Source organism: Chiloscyllium plagiosum, unplaced genomic scaffold, assembly GCF_037043375.1.
Source record: "Chiloscyllium plagiosum isolate Xiang-an unplaced genomic scaffold, Cpla_swu_hap1 HiC_scaffold_45, whole genome shotgun sequence".
Classification (NCBI taxonomy): domain Eukaryota; kingdom Metazoa; phylum Chordata; class Chondrichthyes; order Orectolobiformes; family Hemiscylliidae; genus Chiloscyllium; species Chiloscyllium plagiosum.
This window is the reverse complement of record NW_028270183.1, coordinates 44590142-44617802: the sequence shown is the minus strand read 5'-3', so window position 1 is coordinate 44617802 and position 27661 is coordinate 44590142. Positions and strand designations below refer to the sequence as shown.

Sequence of the window (27661 nt, the reverse complement as noted above, 5' to 3'; positions counted from 1 at the left end):
GGGTGAAGCAGAGACAAAATGGAAAACAGGGGACAAGGGTAGCAAAGTGGGAAGAGGAAAGGAAAAAGATATTGAGAGAGTGGGGAGCGAGAGAAAGAGAGACAATCAAGAAATAAGAGTTACAGAACAATGAAAAAAATACAAATAAAAAAGATAAATAAAATAATTGAAATAAAATTACCTGAAGTTGTTTGAATTCAACAACTTGAGACAATTTTACTTCATTGATTTTATTTATCTTTTTTATCATTTCACCTGCACTATCATAGAGCTCATTAGATATGGACAGCACTGAAAACACAGTCTTCGGTCGAACTCGTCCATTCCGAACAGATATCTTCAATTGATCCAGCCGCGATTGCATGCATTTGACCCATGTCTCTCTAAACCCTGCCTATTCAAATACACGTCCAGATTCCTTAAAAGTATTGGAATTTTACCATCCATCACCAGCTCGTCTGGCAACTTGTTCCAGAAACGCACCACCCTCTGCGCACAGCCATTGCCCATCACTGCCTTTCCAATTCTCGTACTCCCACACCTGATTTATACCCTCTAGTTCTGCACTGCCACACCTGAGCGAAAGAAACTTGTCTATTTACCCGATTCATGCCCCTCATGATTGAAAAGCCTCCATAAGCTCCGCTCCCAGCCTCTGACACGCCAGGCAATATAGTGAGTGTGTGTTCAGCCTGCAACCGTTTGCACCTTTTCCATTTTCAAATGGAGGATGTAGCATGCTGTCTGAAGCAATCATCTCAGCATCTGATCTGTCACTGACGACCGCTGCAGGAAGGCGTGATAACTTTCTAAATATGCTGTCAAACGAAGATTGAATTAGCAACATGAGTGATTGAGCAAAACGTGCAATTGGCGTCTGAGCTGTTGCTGACACCAAAGCAACTGCGTCGTTCGGGAGCAGAAAAAATCCCACTGTTAGATTTCAATTCAAATGCATTTGGCATAAGGTTCGCAGCAGTTTATCAGCAGCACATAACGCTGACTCCAAAAGTCTGTGAGTATCCAGAAGAACAGTGAGCGATCGTTGAAGGGACGTTTCGACAGACGATATTTTTCAACATGACAAGCTGCAGCTGAGCTGGTGGCATTGCGATTGAAATTGCACGCGTCCGGACATTGTGCTTCATTTTGAATATCAGAGCAAATGGTTAAGTCGAGTATGCGCGTTCGGAAAAGTAAATGCTTTTTTTTCGTTGAAAAGCTTTGCAACGAAAGGAAATACTTCAGACTATCGTGCGATCGACATGAAGCAGAAAATGAACAGCCGCCGTGGTTGTGAGCACCGGCAATATAGGCATTTACTTTCGCTGCCTGTGCTGTGTTGGTCAGTTAGCTCAGCTGGTTAGAGCGTGGTGCTAATAACGCCAAGGTCGTGGGTTCAATCCCCGCACTGACCACGAGAGGCGCTTCCGTCGTTTGCAGGGCTGTGTCAGTGTTCGCCGTGGCTTTTACTTTCACCGTCTGCAAGAACTTGTCACATGGTCGGTTGAGATGTGTGCTCATTCGAAAGGCGACCATCGCTGTCATGGAACATCAACCCGCTGGTCCCATGCCGGATCTCAGCTGCGTTGCTATTTTTCCAAACAACGTGCTCCACCAAACCACGAAACAGGAAGCCTCACCTGCGCAATAAAACATTTGACAGGGCTAGACGCACGACTTGATCGCCGTACCCATGATGACTGCTGGATGTTGTCTGCAGCAAATCAATCAGTCTCAATTGTTTTCACAAACAAATGCAAATCATGGAATATATGCAGTATTAATCAGACCTGGCACAGTCTCGGAGCAGAACCAGAGTTCAGGCTTCAATTCAAATCAAAGATTCGTTCATGTTATTTTCCTTGATCTCTGTTAATACTTGTCACGCGACTTCCAAAAGGAATTCATTCGCTTGCTCACCTCTCATGCATAGAAGCTGGAGTTATCATGACACCAGCAATATCATAGAGCCATTAATAAAATAAAATTACTGCGGATGCTGGAATCTGAAACCAAAAGAGAAAATGCTGGAAAGTCTCAGCACGTCTGGCACCATCTGCAAGGAGAGAAAAGAGCTGACGTTTCGAGTCGAACTGATCCTTTGTTAAAGATAAAAAAGGGGTAGAATTAGGGAGCTGTTTACACCAGGCTGAGAGATGGTGAGTCAGGGCTCCAGATGCAAAGGTGATAATGAGAGTGCATGGAGAGATCTAAGGGAGATTAGGAGCCGTGAATGACGCAGGCTGTAGCCAGTGCTATGTGACAAAATATGTGGGGGATGGGTGAAGCAGAGACAAAATGGAAAACAGGGGAGAAGGGTAGCAAAGTGGGAAGAGGAAAGGAAAAAGATATTGAGAGAGTGGGGAGCGAGAGAAAGAGAGACAATCAAGAAATAAGGGTTACAGAACAATGAAAAAAACACAAATAAAAAAGATAAATAAAATAATTGAAATAAAATTACCTGAAGTTGTTTGAATTCAACAACTTGAGACAATTTTACTTCATTGATTTTATTTATCTTTTTTATCATTTCACCTGCACTATCATAGAGCTCATTAGATATGGACAGCACTGAAAACACAGTCTTCGGTCGAACTCGTCCATTCCGAACAGATATCTTCAATTGATCCAGCCGCGATTGCATGCATTTGACCCATGTCTCTCTAAACCCTGCCTATTCAAATACACGTCCAGATTCCTTAAAAGTATTGGAATTTTACCATCCATCACCAGCTCGTCTGGCAACTTGTTCCAGAAACGCACCACCCTCTGCGCACAGCCATTGCCCATCACTGCCTTTCCAATTCTCGTACTCCCACACCTGATTTATACCCTCTAGTTCTGCACTGCCACACCTGAGCGAAAGAAACTTGTCTATTTACCCGATTCATGCCCCTCATGATTGAAAAGCCTCCATAAGCTCCGCTCCCAGCCTCTGACACGCCAGGCAATATAGTGAGTGTGTGTTCAGCCTGCAACCGTTTGCACCTTTTCCATTTTCAAATGGAGGATGTAGCATGCTGTCTGAAGCAATCATCTCAGCATCTGATCTGTCACTGACGACCGCTGCAGGAAGGCGTGATAACTTTCTAAATATGCTGTCAAACGAAGATTGAATTAGCAACATGAGTGATTGAGCAAAACGTGCAATTGGCGTCTGAGCTGTTGCTGACACCAAAGCAACTGCGTCGTTCGGGAGCAGAAAAAATCCCACTGTTAGATTTCAATTCAAATGCATTTGGCATAAGGTTCGCAGCAGTTTATCAGCAGCACATAACGCTGACTCCAAAAGTCTGTGAGTATCCAGAAGAACAGTGAGCGATCGTTGAAGGGCCGTTTCGACAGACGATATTTTTCAACATGACAAGCTGCAGCTGAGCTGGTGGCATTGCGATTGAAATTGCACGCGTCCGGACATTGTGCTTCATTTTGAATATCAGAGCAAATGGTTAAGTCGAGTATGCGCGTTCGGAAAAGTAAATGCTTTTTTTTCGTTGAAAAGCTTTGCAACGAAAGGAAATACTTCAGACTATCGTGCGATCGACATGAAGCAGAAAACGAACAGCCGCCGTGGTTGTGAGCACCGGCAATATAGGCATTTACTTTCGCGGCTTGTGCTGTGTTGGTCGGTTAGCTCAGCTGGTTAGAGCGTGGTGCTAATAACGCCAAGGTCGTGGGTTCAATCCCCGCACTGACCACGAGAGGCGCTTCCGTCGTTTGCAGGGCTGTGTCAGTGTTCGCCGTGGCTTTTACTTTCACCGTCTGCAAGAACTTGTCACATGGTCGGTTGAGATGTGTGCTCATTCGAAAGGCGACCACCGCTGTCATGGAACATCAACCCGCTGGTCCCATGCCGGATCTCAGCTGCGTTGCTATTTTTCCAAACAACGTGCTCCACCAAACCACGAAACAGGAAGCCTCACCTGCGCAATAAAACATTTGACAGGGCTAGACGCACGACTTGATCGCCGTACCCATGATGACTGCTGGATGTTGTCTGCAGCAAATCAATCAGTCTCAATTGTTTTCACAAACAAATGCAAATCATGGAATATATGCAGTATTAATCAGACCTGGCACAGTCTCGGAGCAGAACCAGAGTTCAGGCTTCAATTCAAATCAAAGATTCGTTCATGTTATTTTCCTTGATCTCTGTTAATACTTGTCACGCGACTTCCAAAAGGAATTCATTCGCTTGCTCACCTCTCATGCATAGAAGCTGGAGTTATCATGACACCAGCAATATCATAGAGCCATTAATAATATAAAATTACTGCGGATGCTGGAATCTGAAACCAAAAGAGAAAATGCTGGAAAGTCTCAGCACGTCTGGCACCATCTGCAAGGAGAGAAAAGAGCTGACGTTTCGAGTCGAACTGATCCTTTGTTAAAGATAAAAAAGGGGTAGAATTAGGGAGCTGTTTACACCAGGCTGAGAGATGGTGAGTCAGGGCTCCAGATGCAAAGGTGATAATGAGAGTGCATGGAGAGATCTAAGGGAGATTAGGAGCCGTGAATGACGCAGGCTGTAGCCAGTGCTATGTGACAAAATATGTGGGGGATGGGTGAAGCAGAGACAAAATGGAAAACAGGGGAGAAGGGTAGCAAAGTGGGAAGAGGAAAGGAAAAAGATATTGAGAGAGTGGGGAGCGAGAGAAAGAGAGACAATCAAGAAATAAGAGTTACAGAACAATGAAAAAAATACAAATAAAAAAGATAAATAAAATAATTGAAATAAAATTACCTGAAGTTGTTTGAATTCAACAACTTGAGACAATTTTACTTCATTGATTTTATTTATCTTTTTTATCATTTCACCTGCACTATCATAGAGCTCATTAGATATGGACAGCACTGAAAACACAGTCTTCGGTCGAACTCGTCCATTCCGAACAGATATCTTCAATTGATCCAGCCGCGATTGCATGCATTTGACCCATGTCTCTCTAAACCCTGCCTATTCAAATACACGTCCAGATTCCTTAAAAGTATTGGAATTTTACCATCCATCACCAGCTCGTCTGGCAACTTGTTCCAGAAACGCACCACCCTCTGCGCACAGCCATTGCCCATCACTGCCTTTCCAATTCTCGTACTCCCACACCTGATTTATACCCTCTAGTTCTGCACTGCCACACCTGAGCGAAAGAAACTTGTCTATTTACCCGATTCATGCCCCTCATGATTGAAAAGCCTCCATAAGCTCCGCTCCCAGCCTCTGACACGCCAGGCAATATAGTGAGTGTGTGTTCAGCCTGCAACCGTTTGCACCTTTTCCATTTTCAAATGGAGGATGTAGCATGCTGTCTGAAGCAATCATCTCAGCATCTGATCTGTCACTGACGACCGCTGCAGGAAGGCGTGATAACTTTCTAAATATGCTGTCAAACGAAGATTGAATTAGCAACATGAGTGATTGAGCAAAACGTGCAATTGGCGTCTGAGCTGTTGCTGACACCAAAGCAACTGCGTCGTTCGGGAGCAGAAAAAATCCCACTGTTAGATTTCAATTCAAATGCATTTGGCATAAGGTTCGCAGCAGTTTATCAGCAGCACATAACGCTGACTCCAAAAGTCTGTGAGTATCCAGAAGAACAGTGAGCGATCGTTGAAGGGACGTTTCGACAGACGATATTTTTCAACATGACAAGCTGCAGCTGAGCTGGTGGCATTGCGATTGAAATTGCACGCGTCCGGACATTGTGCTTCATTTTGAATATCAGAGCAAATGGTTAAGTCGAGTATGCGCGTTCGGAAAAGTAAATGCTTTTTTTTCGTTGAAAAGCTTTGCAACGAAAGGAAATACTTCAGACTATCGTGCGATCGACATGAAGCAGAAAATGAACAGCCGCCGTGGTTGTGAGCACCGGCAATATAGGCATTTACTTTCGCTGCCTGTGCTGTGTTGGTCAGTTAGCTCAGCTGGTTAGAGCGTGGTGCTAATAACGCCAAGGTCGTGGGTTCAATCCCCGCACTGACCACGAGAGGCGCTTCCGTCGTTTGCAGGGCTGTGTCAGTGTTCGCCGTGGCTTTTACTTTCACCGTCTGCAAGAACTTGTCACATGGTCGGTTGAGATGTGTGCTCATTCGAAAGGCGACCATCGCTGTCATGGAACATCAACCCGCTGGTCCCATGCCGGATCTCAGCTGCGTTGCTATTTTTCCAAACAACGTGCTCCACCAAACCACGAAACAGGAAGCCTCACCTGCGCAATAAAACATTTGACAGGGCTAGACGCACGACTTGATCGCCGTACCCATGATGACTGCTGGATGTTGTCTGCAGCAAATCAATCAGTCTCAATTGTTTTCACAAACAAATGCAAATCATGGAATATATGCAGTATTAATCAGACCTGGCACAGTCTCGGAGCAGAACCAGAGTTCAGGCTTCAATTCAAATCAAAGATTCGTTCATGTTATTTTCCTTGATCTCTGTTAATACTTGTCACGCGACTTCCAAAAGGAATTCATTCGCTTGCTCACCTCTCATGCATAGAAGCTGGAGTTATCATGACACCAGCAATATCATAGAGCCATTAATAAAATAAAATTACTGCGGATGCTGGAATCTGAAACCAAAAGAGAAAATGCTGGAAAGTCTCAGCACGTCTGGCACCATCTGCAAGGAGAGAAAAGAGCTGACGTTTCGAGTCGAACTGATCCTTTGTTAAAGATAAAAAAGGGGTAGAATTAGGGAGCTGTTTACACCAGGCTGAGAGATGGTGAGTCAGGGCTCCAGATGCAAAGGTGATAATGAGAGTGCATGGAGAGATCTAAGGGAGATTAGGAGCCGTGAATGACGCAGGCTGTAGCCAGTGCTATGTGACAAAATATGTGGGGGATGGGTGAAGCAGAGACAAAATGGAAAACAGGGGAGAAGGGTAGCAAAGTGGGAAGAGGAAAGGAAAAAGATATTGAGAGAGTGGGGAGCGAGAGAAAGAGAGACAATCAAGAAATAAGGGTTACAGAACAATGAAAAAAATACAAATAAAAAAGATAAATAAAATAATTGAAATAAAATTACCTGAAGTTGTTTGAATTCAACAACTTGAGACAATTTTACTTCATTGATTTTATTTATCTTTTTTATCATTTCACCTGCACTATCATAGAGCTCATTAGATATGGACAGCACTGAAAACACAGTCTTCGGTCGAACTCGTCCATTCCGAACAGATATCTTCAATTGATCCAGCCGCGATTGCATGCATTTGACCCATGTCTCTCTAAACCCTGCCTATTCAAATACACGTCCAGATTCCTTAAAAGTATTGGAATTTTACCATCCATCACCAGCTCGTCTGGCAACTTGTTCCAGAAACGCACCACCCTCTGCGCACAGCCATTGCCCATCACTGCCTTTCCAATTCTCGTACTCCCACACCTGATTTATACCCTCTAGTTCTGCACTGCCACACCTGAGCGAAAGAAACTTGTCTATTTACCCGATTCATGCCCCTCATGATTGAAAAGCCTCCATAAGCTCCGCTCCCAGCCTCTGACACGCCAGGCAATATAGTGAGTGTGTGTTCAGCCTGCAACCGTTTGCACCTTTTCCATTTTCAAATGGAGGATGTAGCATGCTGTCTGAAGCAATCATCTCAGCATCTGATCTGTCACTGACGACCGCTGCAGGAAGGCGTGATAACTTTCTAAATATGCTGTCAAACGAAGATTGAATTAGCAACATGAGTGATTGAGCAAAACGTGCAATTGGCGTCTGAGCTGTTGCTGACACCAAAGCAACTGCGTCGTTCGGGAGCAGAAAAAATCCCACTGTTAGATTTCAATTCAAATGCATTTGGCATAAGGTTCGCAGCAGTTTATCAGCAGCACATAACGCTGACTCCAAAAGTCTGTGAGTATCCAGAAGAACAGTGAGCGATCGTTGAAGGGCCGTTTCGACAGACGATATTTTTCAACATGACAAGCTGCAGCTGAGCTGGTGGCATTGCGATTGAAATTGCACGCGTCCGGACATTGTGCTTCATTTTGAATATCAGAGCAAATGGTTAAGTCGAGTATGCGCGTTCGGAAAAGTAAATGCTTTTTTTTCGTTGAAAAGCTTTGCAACGAAAGGAAATACTTCAGACTATCGTGCGATCGACATGAAGCAGAAAATGAACAGCCGCCGTGGTTGTGAGCACCGGCAATATAGGCATTTACTTTCGCTGCCTGTGCAGTGTTGGTCGGTTAGCTCAGCTGGTTAGAGCGTGGTGCTAATAACGCCAAGGTCGTGGGTTCAATCCCCGCACTGACCACGAGAGGCGCTTCCGTCGTTTGCAGGGCTGTGCCAGTGTTCGCCGTGGCTTTTACTTTCACCGTCTGCAAGAACTTGTCACATGGTCGGTTGAGATGTGTGCTCATTCGAAAGGCGACCACCGCTGTCATGGAACATCAACCCGCTGATCCCATGCCGGATCTCAGCTGCGTTGCTATTTTTCCAAACAACGTGCTCCACCAAACCACGAAACAGGAAGCCTCACCTGCGCAATAAAACATTTGACAGGGCTAGACGCACGACTTGATCGCCGTACCCATGATGACTGCTGGATGTTGTCTGCAGCAAATCAATCAGTCTCAATTGTTTTCACAAACAAATGCAAATCATGGAATATATGCAGTATTAATCAGACCTGGCACAGTCTCGGAGCAGAACCAGAGTTCAGGCTTCAATTCAAATCAAAGATTCGTTCATGTTATTTTCCTTGATCTCTGTTAATACTTGTCACGCGACTTCCAAAAGGAATTCATTCGCTTGCTCACCTCTCATGCATAGAAGCTGGAGTTATCATGACACCAGCAATATCATAGAGCCATTAATAATATAAAATTACTGCGGATGCTGGAATCTGAAACCAAAAGAGAAAATGCTGGAAAGTCTCAGCACGTCTGGCACCATCTGCAAGGAGAGAAAAGAGCTGACGTTTCGAGTCGAACTGATCCTTTGTTAAAGATAAAAAAGGGGTAGAATTAGGGAGCTGTTTACACCAGGCTGAGAGATGGTGAGTCAGGGCTCCAGATGCAAAGGTGATAATGAGAGTGCATGGAAAGATCTAAGGGAGATTAGGAGCCGTGAATGACGCAGGCTGTAGCCAGTGCTATGTGACAAAATATGTGGGGGATGGGTGAAGCAGAGACAAAATGGAAAACAGGGGAGAAGGGTAGCAAAGTGGGAAGAGGAAAGGAAAAAGATATTGAGAGAGTGGGGAGCGAGAGAAAGAGAGACAATCAAGAAATAAGAGTTACAGAACAATGAAAAAAATACAAATAAAAAAGATAAATAAAATAATTGAAATAAAATTACCTGAAGTTGTTTGAATTCAACAACTTGAGACAATTTTACTTCATTGATTTTATTTATCTTTTTTATCATTTCACCTGCACTATCATAGAGCTCATTAGATATGGACAGCACTGAAAACACAGTCTTCGGTCGAACTCGTCCATTCCGAACAGATATCTTCAATTGATCCAGCCGCGATTGCATGCATTTGACCCATGTCTCTCTAAACCCTGCCTATTCAAATACACGTCCAGATTCCTTAAAAGTATTGGAATTTTACCATCCATCACCAGCTCGTCTGGCAACTTGTTCCAGAAACGCACCACCCTCTGCGCACAGCCATTGCCCATCACTGCCTTTCCAATTCTCGTACTCCCACACCTGATTTATACCCTCTAGTTCTGCACTGCCACACCTGAGCGAAAGAAACTTGTCTATTTACCCGATTCATGCCCCTCATGATTGAAAAGCCTCCATAAGCTCCGCTCCCAGCCTCTGACACGCCAGGCAATATAGTGAGTGTGTGTTCAGCCTGCAACCGTTTGCACCTTTTCCATTTTCAAATGGAGGATGTAGCATGCTGTCTGAAGCAATCATCTCAGCATCTGATCTGTCACTGACGACCGCTGCAGGAAGGCGTGATAACTTTCTAAATATGCTGTCAAACGAAGATTGAATTAGCAACATGAGTGATTGAGCAAAACGTGCAATTGGCGTCTGAGCTGTTGCTGACACCAAAGCAACTGCGTCGTTCGGGAGCAGAAAAAATCCCACTGTTAGATTTCAATTCAAATGCATTTGGCATAAGGTTCGCAGCAGTTTATCAGCAGCACATAACGCTGACTCCAAAAGTCTGTGAGTATCCAGAAGAACAGTGAGCGATCGTTGAAGGGACGTTTCGACAGACGATATTTTTCAACATGACAAGCTGCAGCTGAGCTGGTGGCATTGCGATTGAAATTGCACGCGTCCGGACATTGTGCTTCATTTTGAATATCAGAGCAAATGGTTAAGTCGAGTATGCGCGTTCGGAAAAGTAAATGCTTTTTTTTCGTTGAAAAGCTTTGCAACGAAAGGAAATACTTCAGACTATCGTGCGATCGACATGAAGCAGAAAATGAACAGCCGCCGTGGTTGTGAGCACCGGCAATATAGGCATTTACTTTCGCTGCCTGTGCTGTGTTGGTCAGTTAGCTCAGCTGGTTAGAGCGTGGTGCTAATAACGCCAAGGTCGTGGGTTCAATCCCCGCACTGACCACGAGAGGCGCTTCCGTCGTTTGCAGGGCTGTGTCAGTGTTCGCCGTGGCTTTTACTTTCACCGTCTGCAAGAACTTGTCACATGGTCGGTTGAGATGTGTGCTCATTCGAAAGGCGACCATCGCTGTCATGGAACATCAACCCGCTGGTCCCATGCCGGATCTCAGCTGCGTTGCTATTTTTCCAAACAACGTGCTCCACCAAACCACGAAACAGGAAGCCTCACCTGCGCAATAAAACATTTGACAGGGCTAGACGCACGACTTGATCGCCGTACCCATGATGACTGCTGGATGTTGTCTGCAGCAAATCAATCAGTCTCAATTGTTTTCACAAACAAATGCAAATCATGGAATATATGCAGTATTAATCAGACCTGGCACAGTCTCGGAGCAGAACCAGAGTTCAGGCTTCAATTCAAATCAAAGATTCGTTCATGTTATTTTCCTTGATCTCTGTTAATACTTGTCACGCGACTTCCAAAAGGAATTCATTCGCTTGCTCACCTCTCATGCATAGAAGCTGGAGTTATCATGACACCAGCAATATCATAGAGCCATTAATAAAATAAAATTACTGCGGATGCTGGAATCTGAAACCAAAAGAGAAAATGCTGGAAAGTCTCAGCACGTCTGGCACCATCTGCAAGGAGAGAAAAGAGCTGACGTTTCGAGTCGAACTGATCCTTTGTTAAAGATAAAAAAGGGGTAGAATTAGGGAGCTGTTTACACCAGGCTGAGAGATGGTGAGTCAGGGCTCCAGATGCAAAGGTGATAATGAGAGTGCATGGAGAGATCTAAGGGAGATTAGGAGCCGTGAATGACGCAGGCTGTAGCCAGTGCTATGTGACAAAATATGTGGGGGATGGGTGAAGCAGAGACAAAATGGAAAACAGGGGAGAAGGGTAGCAAAGTGGGAAGAGGAAAGGAAAAAGATATTGAGAGAGTGGGGAGCGAGAGAAAGAGAGACAATCAAGAAATAAGGGTTACAGAACAATGAAAAAAATACAAATAAAAAAGATAAATAAAATAATTGAAATAAAATTACCTGAAGTTGTTTGAATTCAACAACTTGAGACAATTTTACTTCATTGATTTTATTTATCTTTTTTATCATTTCACCTGCACTATCATAGAGCTCATTAGATATGGACAGCACTGAAAACACAGTCTTCGGTCGAACTCGTCCATTCCGAACAGATATCTTCAATTGATCCAGCCGCGATTGCATGCATTTGACCCATGTCTCTCTAAACCCTGCCTATTCAAATACACGTCCAGATTCCTTAAAAGTATTGGAATTTTACCATCCATCACCAGCTCGTCTGGCAACTTGTTCCAGAAACGCACCACCCTCTGCGCACAGCCATTGCCCATCACTGCCTTTCCAATTCTCGTACTCCCACACCTGATTTATACCCTCTAGTTCTGCACTGCCACACCTGAGCGAAAGAAACTTGTCTATTTACCCGATTCATGCCCCTCATGATTGAAAAGCCTCCATAAGCTCCGCTCCCAGCCTCTGACACGCCAGGCAATATAGTGAGTGTGTGTTCAGCCTGCAACCGTTTGCACCTTTTCCATTTTCAAATGGAGGATGTAGCATGCTGTCTGAAGCAATCATCTCAGCATCTGATCTGTCACTGACGACCGCTGCAGGAAGGCGTGATAACTTTCTAAATATGCTGTCAAACGAAGATTGAATTAGCAACATGAGTGATTGAGCAAAACGTGCAATTGGCGTCTGAGCTGTTGCTGACACCAAAGCAACTGCGTCGTTCGGGAGCAGAAAAAATCCCACTGTTAGATTTCAATTCAAATGCATTTGGCATAAGGTTCGCAGCAGTTTATCAGCAGCACATAACGCTGACTCCAAAAGTCTGTGAGTATCCAGAAGAACAGTGAGCGATCGTTGAAGGGCCGTTTCGACAGACGATATTTTTCAACATGACAAGCTGCAGCTGAGCTGGTGGCATTGCGATTGAAATTGCACGCGTCCGGACATTGTGCTTCATTTTGAATATCAGAGCAAATGGTTAAGTCGAGTATGCGCGTTCGGAAAAGTAAATGCTTTTTTTTCGTTGAAAAGCTTTGCAACGAAAGGAAATACTTCAGACTATCGTGCGATCGACATGAAGCAGAAAATGAACAGCCGCCGTGGTTGTGAGCACCGGCAATATAGGCATTTACTTTCGCTGCCTGTGCAGTGTTGGTCGGTTAGCTCAGCTGGTTAGAGCGTGGTGCTAATAACGCCAAGGTCGTGGGTTCAATCCCCGCACTGACCACGAGAGGCGCTTCCGTCGTTTGCAGGGCTGTGCCAGTGTTCGCCGTGGCTTTTACTTTCACCGTCTGCAAGAACTTGTCACATGGTCGGTTGAGATGTGTGCTCATTCGAAAGGCGACCACCGCTGTCATGGAACATCAACCCGCTGATCCCATGCCGGATCTCAGCTGCGTTGCTATTTTTCCAAACAACGTGCTCCACCAAACCACGAAACAGGAAGCCTCACCTGCGCAATAAAACATTTGACAGGGCTAGACGCACGACTTGATCGCCGTACCCATGATGACTGCTGGATGTTGTCTGCAGCAAATCAATCAGTCTCAATTGTTTTCACAAACAAATGCAAATCATGGAATATATGCAGTATTAATCAGACCTGGCACAGTCTCGGAGCAGAACCAGAGTTCAGGCTTCAATTCAAATCAAAGATTCGTTCATGTTATTTTCCTTGATCTCTGTTAATACTTGTCACGCGACTTCCAAAAGGAATTCATTCGCTTGCTCACCTCTCATGCATAGAAGCTGGAGTTATCATGACACCAGCAATATCATAGAGCCATTAATAATATAAAATTACTGCGGATGCTGGAATCTGAAACCAAAAGAGAAAATGCTGGAAAGTCTCAGCACGTCTGGCACCATCTGCAAGGAGAGAAAAGAGCTGACGTTTCGAGTCGAACTGATCCTTTGTTAAAGATAAAAAAGGGGTAGAATTAGGGAGCTGTTTACACCAGGCTGAGAGATGGTGAGTCAGGGCTCCAGATGCAAAGGTGATAATGAGAGTGCATGGAAAGATCTAAGGGAGATTAGGAGCCGTGAATGACGCAGGCTGTAGCCAGTGCTATGTGACAAAATATGTGGGGGATGGGTGAAGCAGAGACAAAATGGAAAACAGGGGAGAAGGGTAGCAAAGTGGGAAGAGGAAAGGAAAAAGATATTGAGAGAGTGGGGAGCGAGAGAAAGAGAGACAATCAAGAAATAAGAGTTACAGAACAATGAAAAAAATACAAATAAAAAAGATAAATAAAATAATTGAAATAAAATTACCTGAAGTTGTTTGAATTCAACAACTTGAGACAATTTTACTTCATTGATTTTATTTATCTTTTTTATCATTTCACCTGCACTATCATAGAGCTCATTAGATATGGACAGCACTGAAAACACAGTCTTCGGTCGAACTCGTCCATTCCGAACAGATATCTTCAATTGATCCAGCCGCGATTGCATGCATTTGACCCATGTCTCTCTAAACCCTGCCTATTCAAATACACGTCCAGATTCCTTAAAAGTATTGGAATTTTACCATCCATCACCAGCTCGTCTGGCAACTTGTTCCAGAAACGCACCACCCTCTGCGCACAGCCATTGCCCATCACTGCCTTTCCAATTCTCGTACTCCCACACCTGATTTATACCCTCTAGTTCTGCACTGCCACACCTGAGCGAAAGAAACTTGTCTATTTACCCGATTCATGCCCCTCATGATTGAAAAGCCTCCATAAGCTCCGCTCCCAGCCTCTGACACGCCAGGCAATATAGTGAGTGTGTGTTCAGCCTGCAACCGTTTGCACCTTTTCCATTTTCAAATGGAGGATGTAGCATGCTGTCTGAAGCAATCATCTCAGCATCTGATCTGTCACTGACGACCGCTGCAGGAAGGCGTGATAACTTTCTAAATATGCTGTCAAACGAAGATTGAATTAGCAACATGAGTGATTGAGCAAAACGTGCAATTGGCGTCTGAGCTGTTGCTGACACCAAAGCAACTGCGTCGTTCGGGAGCAGAAAAAATCCCACTGTTAGATTTCAATTCAAATGCATTTGGCATAAGGTTCGCAGCAGTTTATCAGCAGCACATAACGCTGACTCCAAAAGTCTGTGAGTATCCAGAAGAACAGTGAGCGATCGTTGAAGGGACGTTTCGACAGACGATATTTTTCAACATGACAAGCTGCAGCTGAGCTGGTGGCATTGCGATTGAAATTGCACGCGTCCGGACATTGTGCTTCATTTTGAATATCAGAGCAAATGGTTAAGTCGAGTATGCGCGTTCGGAAAAGTAAATGCTTTTTTTTCGTTGAAAAGCTTTGCAACGAAAGGAAATACTTCAGACTATCGTGCGATCGACATGAAGCAGAAAATGAACAGCCGCCGTGGTTGTGAGCACCGGCAATATAGGCATTTACTTTCGCTGCCTGTGCTGTGTTGGTCGGTTAGCTCAGCTGGTTAGAGCGTGGTGCTAATAACGCCAAGGTCGTGGGTTCAATCCCCGCACTGACCACGAGAGGCGCTTCCGTCGTTTGCAGGGCTGTGTCAGTGTTCGCCGTGGCTTTTACTTTCACCGTCTGCAAGAACTTGTCACATGGTCGGTTGAGATGTGTGCTCATTCGAAAGGCGACCATCGCTGTCATGGAACATCAACCCGCTGGTCCCATGCCGGATCTCAGCTGCGTTGCTATTTTTCCAAACAACGTGCTCCACCAAACCACGAAACAGGAAGCCTCACCTGCGCAATAAAACATTTGACAGGGCTAGACGCACGACTTGATCGCCGTACCCATGATGACTGCTGGATGTTGTCTGCAGCAAATCAATCAGTCTCAATTGTTTTCACAAACAAATGCAAATCATGAAATATATGCAGTATTAATCAGACCTGGCACAGTCTCGGAGCAGAACCAGAGTTCAGGCTTCAATTCAAATCAAAGATTCGTTCATGTTATTTTCCTTGATCTCTGTTAATACTTGTCACGCGACTTCCAAAAGGAATTCATTCGCTTGCTCACCTCTCATGCATAGAAGCTGGAGTTATCATGACACCAGCAATATCATAGAGCCATTAATAAAATAAAATTACTGCGGATGCTGGAATCTGAAACCAAAAGAGAAAATGCTGGAAAGTCTCAGCACGTCTGGCACCATCTGCAAGGAGAGAAAAGAGCTGACGTTTCGAGTCGAACTGATCCTTTGTTAAAGATAAAAAAGGGGTAGAATTAGGGAGCTGTTTACACCAGGCTGAGAGATGGTGAGTCAGGGCTCCAGATGCAAAGGTGATAATGAGAGTGCATGGAGAGATCTAAGGGAGATTAGGAGCCGTGAATGACGCAGGCTGTAGCCAGTGCTATGTGACAAAATATGTGGGGGATGGGTGAAGCAGAGACAAAATGGAAAACAGGGGAGAAGGGTAGCAAAGTGGGAAGAGGAAAGGAAAAAGATATTGAGAGAGTGGGGAGCGAGAGAAAGAGAGACAATCAAGAAATAAGGGTTACAGAACAATGAAAAAAATACAAATAAAAAAGATAAATAAAATAATTGAAATAAAATTACCTGAAGTTGTTTGAATTCAACAACTTGAGACAATTTTACTTCATTGATTTTATTTATCTTTTTTATCATTTCACCTGCACTATCATAGAGCTCATTAGATATGGACAGCACTGAAAACACAGTCTTCGGTCGAACTCGTCCATTCCGAACAGATATCTTCAATTGATCCAGCCGCGATTGCATGCATTTGACCCATGTCTCTCTAAACCCTGCCTATTCAAATACACGTCCAGATTCCTTAAAAGTATTGGAATTTTACCATCCATCACCAGCTCGTCTGGCAACTTGTTCCAGAAACGCACCACCCTCTGCGCACAGCCATTGCCCATCACTGCCTTTCCAATTCTCGTACTCCCACACCTGATTTATACCCTCTAGTTCTGCACTGCCACACCTGAGCGAAAGAAACTTGTCTATTTACCCGATTCATGCCCCTCATGATTGAAAAGCCTCCATAAGCTCCGCTCCCAGCCTCTGACACGCCAGGCAATATAGTGAGTGTGTGTTCAGCCTGCAACCGTTTGCACCTTTTCCATTTTCAAATGGAGGATGTAGCATGCTGTCTGAAGCAATCATCTCAGCATCTGATCTGTCACTGACGACCGCTGCAGGAAGGCGTGATAACTTTCTAAATATGCTGTCAAACGAAGATTGAATTAGCAACATGAGTGATTGAGCAAAACGTGCAATTGGCGTCTGAGCTGTTGCTGACACCAAAGCAACTGCGTCGTTCGGGAGCAGAAAAAATCCCACTGTTAGATTTCAATTCAAATGCATTTGGCATAAGGTTCGCAGCAGTTTATCAGCAGCACATAACGCTGACTCCAAAAGTCTGTGAGTATCCAGAAGAACAGTGAGCGATCGTTGAAGGGACGTTTCGACAGACGATATTTTTCAACATGACAAGCTGCAGCTGAGCTGGTGGCATTGCGATTGAAATTGCACGCGTCCGGACATTGTGCTTCATTTTGAATATCAGAGCAAATGGTTAAGTCGAGTATGCGCGTTCGGAAAAGTAAATGCTTTTTTTTCGTTGAAAAGCTTTGCAACGAAAGGAAATACTTCAGACTATCGTGCGATCGACATGAAGCAGAAAATGAACAGCCGCCGTGGTTGTGAGCACCGGCAATATAGGCATTTACTTTCGCTGCCTGTGCTGTGTTGGTCGGTTAGCTCAGCTGGTTAGAGCGTGGTGCTAATAACGCCAAGGTCGTGGGTTCAATCCCCGCACTGACCACGAGAGGCGCTTCCGTCGTTTGCAGGGCTGTGTCAGTGTTCGCCGTGGCTTTTACTTTCACCGTCTGCAAGAACTTGTCACATGGTCGGTTTAGATGTGTGCTCATTCGAAAGGCGACCATCGCTGTCATGGAACATCAACCCGCTGGTCCCATGCCGGATCTCAGCTGCGTTGCTATTTTTCCAAACAACGTGCTCCACCAAACCACGAAACAGGAAGCCTCACCTGCGCAATAAAACATTTGACAGGGCTAGACGCACGACTTGATCGCCGTACCCATGATGACTGCTGGATGTTGTCTGCAGCAAATCAATCAGTCTCAATTGTTTTCACAAACAAATGCAAATCATGGAATATATGCAGTATTAATCAGACCTGGCACAGTCTCGGAGCAGAACCAGAGTTCAGGCTTCAATTCAAATCAAAGATTCGTTCATGTTATTTTCCTTGATCTCTGTTAATACTTGTCACGCGACTTCCAAAAGGAATTAATTCGCTTGCTCACCTCTCATGCATAGAAGCTGGAGTTATCATGACACCAGCAATATCATAGAGCCATTAATAATATAAAATTACTGCGGATGCTGGAATCTGAAACCAAAAGAGAAAATGCTGGAAAGTCTCAGCACGTCTGGCACCATCTGCAAGGAGAGAAAAGAGCTGACGTTTCGAGTCGAACTGATCCTTTGTTAAAGATAAAAAAGGGGTAGAATTAGGGAGCTGTTTACACCAGGCTGAGAGATGGTGAGTCAGGGCTCCAGATGCAAAGGTGATAATGAGAGTGCATGGAGAGATCTAAGGGAGATTAGGAGCCGTGAATGACGCAGGCTGTAGCCAGTGCTATGTGACAAAATATGTGGGGGATGGGTGAAGCAGAGACAAAATGGAAAACAGGGGAGAAGGGTAGCAAAGTGGGAAGAGGAAAGGAAAAAGATATTGAGAGAGTGGGGAGCGAGAGAAAGAGAGACAATCAAGAAATAAGAGTTACAGAACAATGAAAAAAATACAAATAAAAAAGATAAATAAAATAATTGAAATAAAATTACCTGAAGTTGTTTGAATTCAACAACTTGAGACAATTTTACTTCATTGATTTTATTTATCTTTTTTATCATTTCACCTGCACTATCATAGAGCTCATTAGATATGGACAGCACTGAAAACACAGTCTTCGGTCGAACTCGTCCATTCCGAACAGATATCTTCAATTGATCCAGCCGCGATTGCATGCATTTGACCCATGTCTCTCTAAACCCTGCCTATTCAAATACACGTCCAGATTCCTTAAAAGTATTGGAATTTTACCATCCATCACCAGCTCGTCTGGCAACTTGTTCCAGAAACGCACCACCCTCTGCGCACAGCCATTGCCCATCACTGCCTTTCCAATTCTCGTACTCCCACACCTGATTTATACCCTCTAGTTCTGCACTGCCACACCTGAGCGAAAGAAACTTGTCTATTTACCCGATTCATGCCCCTCATGATTGAAAAGCCTCCATAAGCTCCGCTCCCAGCCTCTGACACGCCAGGCAATATAGTGAGTGTGTGTTCAGCCTGCAACCGTTTGCACCTTTTCCATTTTCAAATGGAGGATGTAGCATGCTGTCTGAAGCAATCATCTCAGCATCTGATCTGTCACTGACGACCGCTGCAGGAAGGCGTGATAACTTTCTAAATATGCTGTCAAACGAAGATTGAATTAGCAACATGAGTGATTGAGCAAAACGTGCAATTGGCGTCTGAGCTGTTGCTGACACCAAAGCAACTGCGTCGTTCGGGAGCAGAAAAAATCCCACTGTTAGATTTCAATTCAAATGCATTTGGCATAAGGTTCGCAGCAGTTTATCAGCAGCACATAACGCTGACTCCAAAAGTCTGTGAGTATCCAGAAGAACAGTGAGCGATCGTTGAAGGGACGTTTCGACAGACGATATTTTTCAACATGACAAGCTGCAGCTGAGCTGGTGGCATTGCGATTGAAATTGCACGCGTCCGGACATTGTGCTTCATTTTGAATATCAGAGCAAATGGTTAAGTCGAGTATGCGCGTTCGCAAAAGTAAATGCTTTTTTTTCGTTGAAAAGCTTTGCAACGAAAGGAAATACTTCAGACTATCGTGCGATCGACATGAAGCAGAAAATGAACAGCCGCCGTGGTTGTGAGCACCGGCAATATAGGCATTTACTTTCGCTGCCTGTGCTGTGTTGGTCGGTTAGCTCAGCTGGTTAGAGCGTGGTGCTAATAACGCCAAGGTCGTGGGTTCAATCCCCGCACTGACCACGAGAGGCGCTTCCGTCGTTTGCAGGGCTGTGTCAGTGTTCGCCGTGGCTTTTACTTTCACCGTCTGCAAGAACTTGTCACATGGTCGGTTGAGATGTGTGCTCATTCGAAAGGCGACCATCGCTGTCATGGAACATCAACCCGCTGGTCCCATGCCGGATCTCAGCTGCGTTGCTATTTTTCCAAACAACGTGCTCCACCAAACCACGAAACAGGAAGCCTCACCTGCGCAATAAAACATTTGACAGGGCTAGACGCACGACTTGATCGCCGTACCCATGATGACTGCTGGATGTTGTCTGCAGCAAATCAATCAGTCTCAATTGTTTTCACAAACAAATGCAAATCATGGAATATATGCAGTATTAATCAGACCTGGCACAGTCTCGGAGCAGAACCAGAGTTCAGGCTTCAATTCAAATCAAAGATTCGTTCATGTTATTTTCCTTGATCTCTGTTAATACTTGTCACGCGACTTCCAAAAGGAATTCATTCGCTTGCTCACCTCTCATGCATAGAAGCTGGAGTTATCATGACACCAGCAATATCATAGAGCCATTAATAATATAAAATTACTGCGGATGCTGGAATCTGAAACCAAAAGAGAAAATGCTGGAAAGTCTCAGCACGTCTGGCACCATCTGCAAGGAGAGAAAAGAGCTGACGTTTCGAGTCGAACTGATCCTTTGTTAAAGATAAAAAAGGGGTAGAATTAGGGAGCTGTTTACACCAGGCTGAGAGATGGTGAGTCAGGGCTCCAGATGCAAAGGTGATAATGAGAGTGCATGGAGAGATCTAAGGGAGATTAGGAGCCGTGAATGACGCAGGCTGTAGCCAGTGCTATGTGACAAAATATGTGGGGGATGGGTGAAGCAGAGACAAAATGGAAAACAGGGGAGAAGGGTAGCAAAGTGGGAAGAGGAAAGGAAAAAGATATTGAGAGAGTGGGGAGCGAGAGAAAGAGAGACAATCAAGAAATAAGAGTTACAGAACAATGAAAAAAATACAAATAAAAAAGATAAATAAAATAATTGAAATAAAATTACCTGAAGTTGTTTGAATTCAACAACTTGAGACAATTTTACTTCATTGATTTTATTTATCTTTTTTATCATTTCACCTGCACTATCATAGAGCTCATTAGATATGGACAGCACTGAAAACACAGTCTTCGGTCGAACTCGTCCATTCCGAACAGATATCTTCAATTGATCCAGCCGCGATTGCATGCATTTGACCCATGTCTCTCTAAACCCTGCCTATTCAAATACACGTCCAGATTCCTTAAAAGTATTGGAATTTTACCATCCATCACCAGCTCGTCTGGCAACTTGTTCCAGAAACGCACCACCCTCTGCGCACAGCCATTGCCCATCACTGCCTTTCCAATTCTCGTACTCCCACACCTGATTTATACCCTCTAGTTCTGCACTGCCACACCTGAGCGAAAGAAACTTGTCTATTTACCCGATTCATGCCCCTCATGATTGAAAAGCCTCCATAAGCTCCGCTCCCAGCCTCTGACACGCCAGGCAATATAGTGAGTGTGTGTTCAGCCTGCAACCGTTTGCACCTTTTCCATTTTCAAATGGAGGATGTAGCATGCTGTCTGAAGCAATCATCTCAGCATCTGATCTGTCACTGACGACCGCTGCAGGAAGGCGTGATAACTTTCTAAATATGCTGTCAAACGAAGATTGAATTAGCAACATGAGTGATTGAGCAAAACGTGCAATTGGCGTCTGAGCTGTTGCTGACACCAAAGCAACTGCGTCGTTCGGGAGCAGAAAAAATCCCACTGTTAGATTTCAATTCAAATGCATTTGGCATAAGGTTCGCAGCAGTTTATCAGCAGCACATAACGCTGACTCCAAAAGTCTGTGAGTATCCAGAAGAACAGTGAGCGATCGTTGAAGGGACGTTTCGACAGACGATATTTTTCAACATGACAAGCTGCAGCTGAGCTGGTGGCATTGCGATTGAAATTGCACGCGTCCGGACATTGTGCTTCATTTTGAATATCAGAGCAAATGGTTAAGTCGAGTATGCGCGTTCGGAAAAGTAAATGCTTTTTTTTCGTTGAAAAGCTTTGCAACGAAAGGAAATACTTCAGACTATCGTGCGATCGACATGAAGCAGAAAATGAACAGCCGCCGTGGTTGTGAGCACCGGCAATATAGGCATTTACTTTCGCTGCCTGTGCTGTGTTGGTCGGTTAGCTCAGCTGGTTAGAGCGTGGTGCTAATAACGCCAAGGTCGTGGGTTCAATCCCCGCACTGACCACGAGAGGCGCTTCCGTCGTTTGCAGGGCTGTGTCAGTGTTCGCCGTGGCTTTTACTTTCACCGTCTGCAAGAACTTGTCACATGGTCGGTTGAGATGTGTGCTCATTCGAAAGGCGACCATCGCTGTCATGGAACATCAACCCGCTGGTCCCATGCCGGATCTCAGCTGCGTTGCTATTTTTCCAAACAACGTGCTCCACCAAACCACGAAACAGGAAGCCTCACCTGCGCAATAAAACATTTGACAGGGCTAGACGCACGACTTGATCGCCGTACCCATGATGACTGCTGGATGTTGTCTGCAGCAAATCAATCAGTCTCAATTGTTTTCACAAACAAATGCAAATCATGAAATATATGCAGTATTAATCAGACCTGGCACAGTCTCGGAGCAGAACCAGAGTTCAGGCTTCAATTCAAATCAAAGATTCGTTCATGTTATTTTCCTTGATCTCTGTTAATACTTGTCACGCGACTTCCAAAAGGAATTCATTCGCTTGCTCACCTCTCATGCATAGAAGCTGGAGTTATCATGACACCAGCAATATCATAGAGCCATTAATAATATAAAATTACTGCGGATGCTGGAATCTGAAACCAAAAGAGAAAATGCTGGAAAGTCTCAGCACGTCTGGCACCATCTGCAAGGAGAGAAAAGAGCTGACGTTTCGAGTCGAACTGATCCTTTGTTAAAGATAAAAAAGGGGTAGAATTAGGGAGCTGTTTACACCAGGCTGAGAGATGGTGAGTCAGGGCTCCAGATGCAAAGGTGATAATGAGAGTGCATGGAGAGATCTAAGGGAGATTAGGAGCCGTGAATGACGCAGGCTGTAGCCAGTGCTATGTGACAAAATATGTGGGGGATGGGTGAAGCAGAGACAAAATGGAAAACAGGGGAGAAGGGTAGCAAAGTGGGAAGAGGAAAGGAAAAAGATATTGAGAGAGTGGGGAGCGAGAGAAAGAGAGACAATCAAGAAATAAGAGTTACAGAACAATGAAAAAAATACAAATAAAAAAGATAAATAAAATAATTGAAATAAAATTACCTGAAGTTGTTTGAATTCAACAACTTGAGACAATTTTACTTCATTGATTTTATTTATCTTTTTTATCATTTCACCTGCACTATCATAGAGCTCATTAGATATGGACAGCACTGAAAACACAGTCTTCGGTCGAACTCGTCCATTCCGAACAGATATCTTCAATTGATCCAGCCGCGATTGCATGCATTTGACCCATGTCTCTCTAAACCCTGCCTATTCAAATACACGTCCAGATTCCTTAAAAGTATTGGAATTTTACCATCCATCACCAGCTCGTCTGGCAACTTGTTCCAGAAACGCACCACCCTCTGCGCACAGCCATTGCCCATCACTGCCTTTCCAATTCTCGTACTCCCACACCTGATTTATACCCTCTAGTTCTGCACTGCCACACCTGAGCGAAAGAAACTTGTCTATTTACCCGATTCATGCCCCTCATGATTGAAAAGCCTCCATAAGCTCCGCTCCCAGCCTCTGACACGCCAGGCAATATAGTGAGTGTGTGTTCAGCCTGCAACCGTTTGCACCTTTTCCATTTTCAAATGGAGGATGTAGCATGCTGTCTGAAGCAATCATCTCAGCATCTGATCTGTCACTGACGACCGCTGCAGGAAGGCGTGATAACTTTCTAAATATGCTGTCAAACGAAGATTGAATTAGCAACATGAGTGATTGAGCAAAACGTGCAATTGGCGTCTGAGCTGTTGCTGACACCAAAGCAACTGCGTCGTTCGGGAGCAGAAAAAATCCCACTGTTAGATTTCAATTCAAATGCATTTGGCATAAGGTTCGCAGCAGTTTATCAGCAGCACATAACGCTGACTCCAAAAGTCTGTGAGTATCCAGAAGAACAGTGAGCGATCGTTGAAGGGACGTTTCGACAGACGATATTTTTCAACATGACAAGCTGCAGCTGAGCTGGTGGCATTGCGATTGAAATTGCACGCGTCCGGACATTGTGCTTCATTTTGAATATCAGAGCAAATGGTTAAGTCGAGTATGCGCGTTCGCAAAAGTAAATGCTTTTTTTTCGTTGAAAAGCTTTGCAACGAAAGGAAATACTTCAGACTATCGTGCGATCGACATGAAGCAGAAAATGAACAGCCGCCGTGGTTGTGAGCACCGGCAATATAGGCATTTACTTTCGCTGCCTGCGCTGTGTTGGTCGGTTAGCTCAGCTGGTTAGAGCGTGGTGCTAATAACGCCAAGGTCGTGGGTTCAATCCCCGCACTGACCACGAGAGGCGCTTCCGTCGTTTGCAGGGCTGTGTCAGTGTTCGCCGTGGCTTTTACTTTCACCGTCTGCAAGAACTTGTCACATGTTCGGTTGAGATGTGTGCTCATTCGAAAGGCGACCATCGCTGTCATGGAACATCAACCCGCTGGTCCCATGCCGGATCTCAGCTGCGTTGCTATTTTTCCAAACAACGTGCTCCACCAAACCACGAAACAGGAAGCCTCACCTGCGCAATAAAACATTTGACAGGGCTAGACGCACGACTTGATCGCCGTACCCATGATGACTGCTGGATGTTGTCTGCAGCAAATCAATCAGTCTCAATTGTTTTCACAAACAAATGCAAATCATGGAATATATGCAGTATTAATCAGACCTGGCACAGTCTCGGAGCAGAACCAGAGTTCAGGCTTCAATTCAAATCAAAGATTCGTTCATGTTATTTTCCTTGATCTCTGTTAATACTTGTCACGCGACTTCCAAAAGGAATTCATTCGCTTGCTCACCTCTCATGCATAGAAGCTGGAGTTATCATGACACCAGCAATATCATAGAGCCATTAATAAAATAAAATTACTGCGGATGCTGGAATCTGAAACCAAAAGAGAAAATGCTGGAAAGTCTCAGCACGTCTGGCACCATCTGCAAGGAGAGAAAAGAGCTGACGTTTCGAGTCGAACTGATCCTTTGTTAAAGATAAAAAAGGGGTAGAATTAGGGAGCTGTTTACACCAGGCTGAGAGATGGTGAGTCAGGGCTCCAGATGCAAAGGTGATAATGAGAGTGCATGGAGAGATCTAAGGGAGATTAGGAGCCGTGAATGACGCAGGCTGTAGCCAGTGCTATGTGACAAAATATGTGGGGGATGGGTGAAGCAGAGACAAAATGGAAAACAGGGGAGAAGGGTAGCAAAGTGGGAAGAGGAAAGGAAAAAGATATTGAGAGAGTGGGGAGCGAGAGAAAGAGAGACAATCAAGAAATAAGGGTTACAGAACAATGAAAAAAATACAAATAAAAAAGATAAATAAAATAATTGAAATAAAATTACCTGAAGTTGTTTGAATTCAACAACTTGAGACAATTTTACTTCATTGATTTTATTTATCTTTTTTATCATTTCACCTGCACTATCATAGAGCTCATTAGATATGGACAGCACTGAAAACACAGTCTTCGGTCGAACTCGTCCATTCCGAACAGATATCTTCAATTGATCCAGCCGCGATTGCATGCATTTGACCCATGTCTCTCTAAACCCTGCCTATTCAAATACACGTCCAGATTCCTTAAAAGTATTGGAATTTTACCATCCATCACCAGCTCGTCTGGCAACTTGTTCCAGAAACGCACCACCCTCTGCGCACAGCCATTGCCCATCACTGCCTTTCCAATTCTCGTACTCCCACACCTGATTTATACCCTCTAGTTCTGCACTGCCACACCTGAGCGAAAGAAACTTGTCTATTTACCCGATTCATGCCCCTCATGATTGAAAAGCCTCCATAAGCTCCGCTCCCAGCCTCTGACACGCCAGGCAATATAGTGAGTGTGTGTTCAGCCTGCAACCGTTTGCACCTTTTCCATTTTCAAATGGAGGATGTAGCATGCTGTCTGAAGCAATCATCTCAGCATCTGATCTGTCACTGACGACCGCTGCAGGAAGGCGTGATAACTTTCTAAATATGCTGTCAAACGAAGATTGAATTAGCAACATGAGTGATTGAGCAAAACGTGCAATTGGCGTCTGAGCTGTTGCTGACACCAAAGCAACTGCGTCGTTCGGGAGCAGAAAAAATCCCACTGTTAGATTTCAATTCAAATGCATTTGGCATAAGGTTCGCAGCAGTTTATCAGCAGCACATAACGCTGACTCCAAAAGTCTGTGAGTATCCAGAAGAACAGTGAGCGATCGTTGAAGGGACGTTTCGACAGACGATATTTTTCAACATGACAAGCTGCAGCTGAGCTGGTGGCATTGCGATTGAAATTGCACGCGTCCGGACATTGTGCTTCATTTTGAATATCAGAGCAAATGGTTAAGTCGAGTATGCGCGTTCGGAAAAGTAAATGCTTTTTTTTCGTTGAAAAGCTTTGCAACGAAAGGAAATACTTCAGACTATCGTGCGATCGACATGAAGCAGAAAATGAACAGCCGCCGTGGTTGTGAGCACCGGCAATATAGGCATTTACTTTCGCTGCCTGTGCTGTGTTGGTCGGTTAGCTCAGCTGGTTAGAGCGTGGTGCTAATAACGCCAAGGTCGTGGGTTCAATCCCCGCACTGACCACGAGAGGCGCTTCCGTCGTTTGCAGGGCTGTGTCAGTGTTCGCCGTGGCTTTTACTTTCACCGTCTGCAAGAACTTGTCACATGGTCGGTTGAGATGTGTGCTCATTCGAAAGGCGACCATCGCTGTCATGGAACATCAACCCGCTGGTCCCATGCCGGATCTCAGCTGCGTTGCTATTTTTCCAAACAACGTGCTCCACCAAACCACGAAACAGGAAGCCTCACCTGCGCAATAAAACATTTGACAGGGCTAGACGCACGACTTGATCGCCGTACCCATGATGACTGCTGGATGTTGTCTGCAGCAAATCAATCAGTCTCAATTGTTTTCACAAACAAATGCAAATCATGAAATATATGCAGTATTAATCAGACCTGGCACAGTCTCGGAGCAGAACCAGAGTTCAGGCTTCAATTCAAATCAAAGATTCGTTCATGTTATTTTCCTTGATCTCTGTTAATACTTGTCACGCGACTTCCAAAAGGAATTCATTCGCTTGCTCACCTCTCATGCATAGAAGCTGGAGTTATCATGACACCAGCAATATCATAGAGCCATTAATAATATAAAATTACTGCGGATGCTGGAATCTGAAACCAAAAGAGAAAATGCTGGAAAGTCTCAGCACGTCTGGCACCATCTGCAAGGAGAGAAAAGAGCTGACGTTTCGAGTCGAACTGATCCTTTGTTAAAGATAAAAAAGGGGTAGAATTAGGGAGCTGTTTACACCAGGCTGAGAGATGGTGAGTCAGGGCTCCAGATGCAAAGGTGATAATGAGAGTGCATGGAGAGATCTAAGGGAGATTAGGAGCCGTGAATGACGCAGGCTGTAGCCAGTGCTATGTGACAAAATATGTGGGGGATGGGTGAAGCAGAGACAAAATGGAAAACAGGGGAGAAGGGTAGCAAAGTGGGAAGAGGAAAGGAAAAAGATATTGAGAGAGTGGGGAGCGAGAGAAAGAGAGACAATCAAGAAATAAGAGTTACAGAACAATGAAAAAAATACAAATAAAAAAGATAAATAAAATAATTGAAATAAAATTACCTGAAGTTGTTTGAATTCAACAACTTGAGACAATTTTACTTCATTGATTTTATTTATCTTTTTTATCATTTCACCTGCACTATC

The 27661-nt window shown here is 44.5% G+C and overlaps 12 non-coding genes across 12 annotated transcripts; all 12 read left to right on the top strand.

Moving 5' to 3' along the window:
• Window positions 1-1344: 1344 nt before the first annotated feature.
• Window positions 1345-1418, top strand: trnai-aau (transfer RNA isoleucine (anticodon AAU)). The gene has a single exon. It is a non-coding gene; the product is annotated as a tRNA-Ile (tRNA).
• Window positions 1419-3627: 2209 nt separating this feature from the next.
• trnai-aau (transfer RNA isoleucine (anticodon AAU)) lies at window positions 3628-3701 on the top strand. Its single transcript has one exon. It is a non-coding gene; the product is annotated as a tRNA-Ile (tRNA).
• Window positions 3702-5910: 2209 nt separating this feature from the next.
• On the top strand, window positions 5911-5984 carry trnai-aau (transfer RNA isoleucine (anticodon AAU)). Its single transcript has one exon. It is a non-coding gene; the product is annotated as a tRNA-Ile (tRNA).
• Window positions 5985-8193: 2209 nt separating this feature from the next.
• Window positions 8194-8267, top strand: trnai-aau (transfer RNA isoleucine (anticodon AAU)). Its single transcript has one exon. It is a non-coding gene; the product is annotated as a tRNA-Ile (tRNA).
• A 2209-nt stretch (window positions 8268-10476) lies between these two features.
• On the top strand, window positions 10477-10550 carry trnai-aau (transfer RNA isoleucine (anticodon AAU)). Its single transcript has one exon. It is a non-coding gene; the product is annotated as a tRNA-Ile (tRNA).
• Window positions 10551-12759: 2209 nt separating this feature from the next.
• Window positions 12760-12833, top strand: trnai-aau (transfer RNA isoleucine (anticodon AAU)). The gene has a single exon. It is a non-coding gene; the product is annotated as a tRNA-Ile (tRNA).
• Window positions 12834-15042: 2209 nt separating this feature from the next.
• Window positions 15043-15116, top strand: trnai-aau (transfer RNA isoleucine (anticodon AAU)). The gene has a single exon. It is a non-coding gene; the product is annotated as a tRNA-Ile (tRNA).
• A 2209-nt stretch (window positions 15117-17325) lies between these two features.
• trnai-aau (transfer RNA isoleucine (anticodon AAU)) lies at window positions 17326-17399 on the top strand. The gene has a single exon. It is a non-coding gene; the product is annotated as a tRNA-Ile (tRNA).
• A 2209-nt stretch (window positions 17400-19608) lies between these two features.
• Window positions 19609-19682, top strand: trnai-aau (transfer RNA isoleucine (anticodon AAU)). Its single transcript has one exon. It is a non-coding gene; the product is annotated as a tRNA-Ile (tRNA).
• Window positions 19683-21891: 2209 nt separating this feature from the next.
• trnai-aau (transfer RNA isoleucine (anticodon AAU)) lies at window positions 21892-21965 on the top strand. Its single transcript has one exon. It is a non-coding gene; the product is annotated as a tRNA-Ile (tRNA).
• A 2209-nt stretch (window positions 21966-24174) lies between these two features.
• Window positions 24175-24248, top strand: trnai-aau (transfer RNA isoleucine (anticodon AAU)). The gene has a single exon. It is a non-coding gene; the product is annotated as a tRNA-Ile (tRNA).
• A 2209-nt stretch (window positions 24249-26457) lies between these two features.
• trnai-aau (transfer RNA isoleucine (anticodon AAU)) lies at window positions 26458-26531 on the top strand. Its single transcript has one exon. It is a non-coding gene; the product is annotated as a tRNA-Ile (tRNA).
• The last annotated feature ends 1130 nt before the right edge of the window (window positions 26532-27661 follow it).